This window comes from Ceratotherium simum, chromosome 22, assembly GCF_057802395.1.
Source record: "Ceratotherium simum simum isolate JZ-2026a chromosome 22, ASM5780239v1, whole genome shotgun sequence".
NCBI classification, from domain to species: domain Eukaryota; kingdom Metazoa; phylum Chordata; class Mammalia; order Perissodactyla; family Rhinocerotidae; genus Ceratotherium; species Ceratotherium simum.
The window spans coordinates 28,944,574-28,950,708 of NC_141921.1; the positions used below are offsets into that span (position 1 = coordinate 28,944,574).

At 42.1% G+C, this 6,135-nt stretch overlaps 1 long non-coding RNA gene and 1 other non-coding gene across 2 annotated transcripts; one reads left to right on the forward strand and one right to left on the reverse strand.

Moving 5' to 3' along the window:
* The first annotated feature begins 535 nt into the window (after positions 1 to 535).
* On the forward strand, positions 536 to 3,997 carry LOC147914107 (uncharacterized). The gene is made up of 3 exons (XR_015555716.1): positions 536 to 598; positions 2,309 to 2,349; positions 2,896 to 3,997. It is a non-coding gene; the product is annotated as an uncharacterized LOC147914107 (long non-coding RNA).
* On the reverse strand, positions 2,905 to 3,038 carry LOC147914108 (U11 spliceosomal RNA). Its single transcript, XR_015555915.1, has one exon. It is a non-coding gene; the product is annotated as a U11 spliceosomal RNA (small nuclear RNA).
* Positions 3,998 to 6,135: the final 2,138 nt, after the last annotated feature.

Consider the following 6,135-nt stretch of genomic DNA (forward strand, 5'->3'; position numbering starts at 1 on the left):
GAGGTGAGGAGAGTAGTGGCTTCAGAGATACACAGAGAAGACCGGTGTGGCTGGAGCCCTGAGAACAAAGAATGGTGGAGGGTCACTCCAGACTTATAGGATATTAACCCAAGCAGGTGAGGCGCCACTGAAGGGCTTTAATTGAGGGAGTGAGTCACATGATCAGCTAACACACAGAAGCTCAGCATGCAGGAAATCCACTAATGTCAAGTTTCTAAATTAGAGAATTTATTCCATAAACTGATTATAGATTCTCAGGCTCCTAACTGGGTGAACTTTTCTCCTTCCAGCCCTTGATTTTTTTTTAACAGCTTTATTAAAGTGTAATTTACATACCATAAAATTCACCCATTTTAAGTGTACAATTCAATGATTTTTAGTAAATTTATAAAGTCGTGCGACCCTCTCCATTATCCAGTTTTAGAGCATTTCCTTCACTCCAAAAAGATCTCTTATGTCTATTTGTAGTCAATCCCTGCTCCCACCTCCAGCCTCATGCAACCAATAATCTGCTTTCTGTCTCTACAGATTTGCCATTTCTGGACATTTCCTATAAAAGGAATCATACGATATGTGGCCTTCTGTGACTGGCTTCTTTGTGAGTCTGACTTTATTTTTCATCATTTGTATTCCAGTCACTATGTGTCCTCATTATTTCTCTAACCTTTTCATGTACTCCATATTTTCTTAGAAAATAGGAAATTATGGGTAAGCAAAAGGAAACAAGCTTCACTTTTCCAATAAATCTTCCCTCTCTGAGAGATTCCACTATAGTTGACCTTCTCTTGGGCATTCTGTGCAGTCAGAGCAACTGATACCTGTCAGAAGACCTGGGTTCACCTCTTGACTCTGCTACTTTTTACTGCGTGATCTGGGCCTCTTGGAGCTTCTGTTTTCTCATCTGTAAAGCAAGCATAATAATACTACCTACCTCATTGGTTTACGTGATAATGAATAAGAGCTAATGCATACTAAGTACTTAATATAGGGCCTGCCACTTGAAAAGTGCTCCATAGAGATGACCCATTATCATAAATGATTTTATTTGAACATTTTAATGAATGCATAGTATTCCATTGTGTGGCTATCTTGGAGTTGGTTTGACCAGGCTCTTATCGCTCTTGAATGTGTAGGCCAGGAGCTGATAAACTATAGCTTCCTGGCTGTTGCCTGGGAACCTAAGATTGGTTTTCACATTTTAAAATGGTTGGGGGGCCGGCCCCATGGCCCACTGGTTAAGTTCAGTGCATTCTGCTTTGGCAGCCGGTTTGGTTCCTGCACGGACCTACACCACTCATTGGCACCCATGCTGTGGTGGTGACCCACATACAAAATAGAGGAAGATCGGCACAGATGTTAGCACAGGATAAATCTTCCTCAAGCAAAAAGAGGAAGATTGGCAACAGATGTTAGCTCAGGGCAAATCTTCATTGGCAAAAAATAAATAAAATGGTGGGCAGAAAAAAAAATCAAAAGAAGAATATTATTTCGTGACATAGGAAAATTATATGAAATTCAAATTTCAGTGTCCATAAATAAAGTTTTATTGGAACACAGTCACACCTATTTGTTTATACAGTGTCTGCTGCTGCTTTGCAACAGCAGAGTTGAGTGGCTAGCAAAGATCGTATGGCCACAAAACCTAAAGTGTGTACTATCTGGCCCTTTGCAGAAAAAGTTGGCTGATAGTTGGTGTAGGTAATTTTTCATTTCTTCTGCTTTACAAAAAACACTGAAGTGGACATCCAAGGCCTGTGAAACCAGATCTCAGCCATCTCTTCAGGCTTCCCTGTGTCCTGCTACCTGGATGGTTTCACTGTGGCCATCTGGTCTTTGAGCAATTGGATTGCAGCACATTCTTTCCACCCTCAAGGCTTTGCCTCTACTTAAACAGCCCTCCCCCCACACTTTGCCTGGTTGTCTTCTATTTATTCTTAAGGTTTCAGCTTCAAAGTCTTTGCCCAGAGCTCCCCCTCCCAGCCAATCTGTTGTGCTCAGGTTGCTATTCTCTCCCCTCACTAAACTGTAAGTCTTGTGAAGTCAGGCATTGGGTCTATTGTGTTTGGTACTATATTGGACCACAGTGTACATTTGTTGTTAGAATTAATAAACCCTTATTGCTAAATCTCTGCTTAAACATAATTTTATATATGAGGATATATTCTTAGGAGATGAATATTTTTGAAAGTTTTAGATTTTTATGTCTTTTGCTGAATTGCTCTCCAGAAAGGTTGTTGCTATCAGTAGTAAGAAAGTGCTACTTAACCGGTGTTTTAAACTATTACCTCTTACCTCTATGTTTTTAAAGGACAAAAGCTATAGAATGAACATCAACGCAGCTTTAGAAAGGTATGTGTGTGCCTGGGTAAAGGGGGGGAGTTTTTACAAAATTAAAGTTTTGCATGATGATTCCATCACTCCTGCAGGCAGGCACTTGGGAGGAGTAGGGATATTCCTTCTAGCTGCATAACTGCAGCGTGCCCTTGGATAAACATATCACTTACTTTACGCTTTGCTTAAATCGCAATTTCCTAATCTGTGAAACCCGGAAAAATAATACCTGCGTTTTCTACTTCGAGAATCAGCTGCTTGACTATGAGAGTAGTATCCTTACATTCACGCAGCTGGGGAAAAGTTTATACCCACATCAGTTCTTTCACGCTTCTCACAAGTAGTTAACTTACTTGGCAAACAGCTTATTATTGCGAGTTTCTTATAAAAACTGGCGTTTCAAACAGTGAATCGCGTTTCAAACACTAAACCGGGTTTCCAACTATTAGGACAACAGCAAGCGCCCACAAAACAGCGCTTAACGTACAGTCGAACACTGACAATTGATCGCTGCACAGTCATCTCTCCTGTAACGAACCAAACCCTTCCTTTCTTTTTAACCAGACTCTGAGTAGGGGCGCCAGGACCAACGATCACTAGCTGCCCGGGTACCAAAAAATTATGCTTCCGAAATCTCTTGATGTCGATTCCGCACGAAGAGCAATTGAGCTGCCCCACGTGTGCCACTCACGACAGAAGCCCTTTTTGCTTTAGCACGTACAAAAGTAGAGTGGCAGTGTTGGCGAATCCCTCTCTTGGTAAAGGTGAAGAAATCTATGCAATTTCCTAGTCTATGTTCCTGACGTTGAGATGGGAATTGCAAGACCTTGTGAGCCAAACGGAAGTCTTCACAAGAAGACTCTATGATTTGTCGTTTCCTTTTTTATTTAGAAATAAAGGCATGGACGTGAGTTGCTATGCAAATATGCGCAGTGCTTGCTGGGAAGCTGCTGGCGGGCGCCGAGGGAGCGGCGGGGACAAGCGGTTGCTGGAGGGAACCGTGGAGCTCTAGCCGCGTGCTGTGGCAGGGCGTCGCTCCTGTGGTCCGCTGATGCGGAAGACCCGCTTCTCGGCGGCTATGGGTACTTATCTGGGGAAGACACGAATCTCACCCTATTAAAATTGAAAATGCACGAACTTGTACCACTCCTAGCCATCCCTGAAGCGGCCCCAGCACGCGAGCACTGTGGGTAGTGGATCACCATAAGAGCGAAAAACTGGGAGCAACCTGATCTTCACCTACACAACGGATTAGCAGAATGTGGTGTGTTCGTAACGTAGAATGCTATCTGCTGCACTTCCAAGGAGTGAATTAGACATCAAAAAAACAGTGATAAGAGTTGCAGAATAAGGTACAGCATGATACCATGAACGTTAAAAAAAAAAAAAAAAGCAATACTGCACTTGGAATGATTGAAGTAGATCTTTATCAACAAATATTTTAAAACGTGAGTGAAGGTGTTGATTAGGGTACCACATGATACCATTAATGTAATAAAGAGCACACAGGTGTGCACATAAAACCCGGTGCTATATATTTTCTACGGCCACATATTTGTATGTCTTAACTTTTTTAAAAAAAGATCTGGAAGAACACACATCAATTATCACCCCGGGAAGGAGGGAGGGGATCAGGATGGGGACCTGACACACACAAGACTTTAGATTTACCTGTATTGTTCTAATTTTTAAAAAGCATAATGGATTATTTTATTTTGTGTAATTTTATTGTGTAATTAAAAATATTTTTAAAATAGAGTCCTTGCTTTCTATATTTTCTCCATATATTTCATTTTTTAAAGTCAGGTTTATTGAGGTATAATTTATGTACAGTAAAATCCCCTTTTTTCAGCCCAGTTCTGTGAGTTTTAACAAACTCATACAGACATGTGTCTGTTACCACAATTCATCAAAATATCAAACATTTCTCTCACCCCAAAAAGTTCCTTTGTCTCCCTTTCTAGTCAACACATCCCCCTATTCCCAATCCTGCCAACCAGTGCTTTTCTCTGGTCCTGTAGTCTTGTCATTTCCAGAATGGCATAAAAATGGAATCATTCACATATACTTCATTTTTAATATAAAAACAATATGTGCTAATTGTAAAGAAATTTGCTTTCCCCAAACTACTATTAACAGGTTAGTGTTTACCTTGCCAGACTGTCTTTTATGTACATATATATTATATACTTAGATTTTTAAAAACAAATATAGACTGTTAGGCATTTTACTTTCCTTAATACATTTTAATAATAAATGGAGGTCCTTGACGTCTACAAAACAGAAGCTGCAAGAGAAGGGAGTCACATACAGTTTACACTATAATAGGAAGCAGAATTGTAGTATAAACTGGTGGGAAGCCTAGATATGAACACTGTCAATCGTGTCTGTTGGGGGCTCCTCCTATAATGCACCAGTCATGTCTTAAAAACAATCATTTCACGCCTCTGCTCAACCCTCCAATGCCTAACCGTGGCATGATAAATAAAATCCCATGTCCCCACCATATACTACAAGATCCTGCCTGCCTCTCCAGCCCCATTGCCTGCTACTCTCATCACCTATTAAGCTCCTGCCTCCTTGGCCATCTTGGTCTTGAGTAATCTCTTTTCTAGCTCAGGGCCCTCCATCACCCAGCTAAATAAGTTATTCAGGTATTCTCTACTTTTACACGTTTGTGTACTTGCTAGTGCTCTGTTTCCCACTCCAGATTGTAAACTCGCTAAGGACAAGGATACTGTCTGTCTTATCTACTAATATATACCTAGCACCTGGCAAAAGGCTTGGCACACAATGAGCACTCTATTTGTTGAATGAATGAATGTACATTTGAACTGGGTCTTAAAAAGACGGACAGGAGTGCAACAAAAAATAGTATGCCAGACCCTTAGGAGCATTGGCAGGGAAAAAAAGACTAGGAAGATGGCTTGGAGCCTCATGGCAAAGGGGCCTCGAATCTGTGAACCTGGAGCTGGCACAGGCAGTCTTAAGAGGGGACTGGTAATTTGGTGGGATGAGGGTGGGAAGATATAAATAGGCAGGACAGGTTGCTGCTCCAATCCAGGTGGGAGGCAGCTCTTCCTGATTCCTGCTGGCAGTTACTGTACGCTTGCTCTGGGCTGTCGCAGCCCTTTGTACATTCCTTTATATTTGTGGGTTCCTCTCCATGGTAATGTGGGGAACTGGGATCCAGATGGGACTTAGGCTGGAACTGAGTCTTGTTTACATGCCTAGCATCTAGCACAGGATAAATACAGTTCTCACCAAGCATTTGATGGATGAAATAACGGAAAGCATCAGTTTAATGGGTACAGGTTCAGGCTTTGGAGTGAGAATTCTGAGTTCAAGTTCAGACTATGCACTTATTAGCTAGAACCTTGCTTAATCTCTCACAGGCTTCCTTTAAATCATTAAATGATTTATCAGAGGTAAGGGGTTAATTACTATTAATTCCGAATTCATAGGCACAACCATCTCTCTTGTCCCCAGGTTCTTGTGATGCCAACTTCCCTGTTGGAGTCCAACAGGATATCTTTGGGGTGCTGCTGTCCCAGGTGATATCCCGGTCTTGAGATCACCACAAAGGCACCAACGAAAAATGGCGACCTCTAAGCAACCGGAGGGCGTCAGTTACCTGTCATGCTAGCGATATATACAACAGGCAGAGTCTGGAAGAAACAGCTAGGGCAGGGTTCGTGACGCCAGGGCAGAAAGCTCAGAGCTCGCCCACGCTGCCAGGCAACCTCAAGCAGAAAAAAACCCCAGCCGCCAGAGCTGAGCGACAGCCCAGGACCCCGACCACGT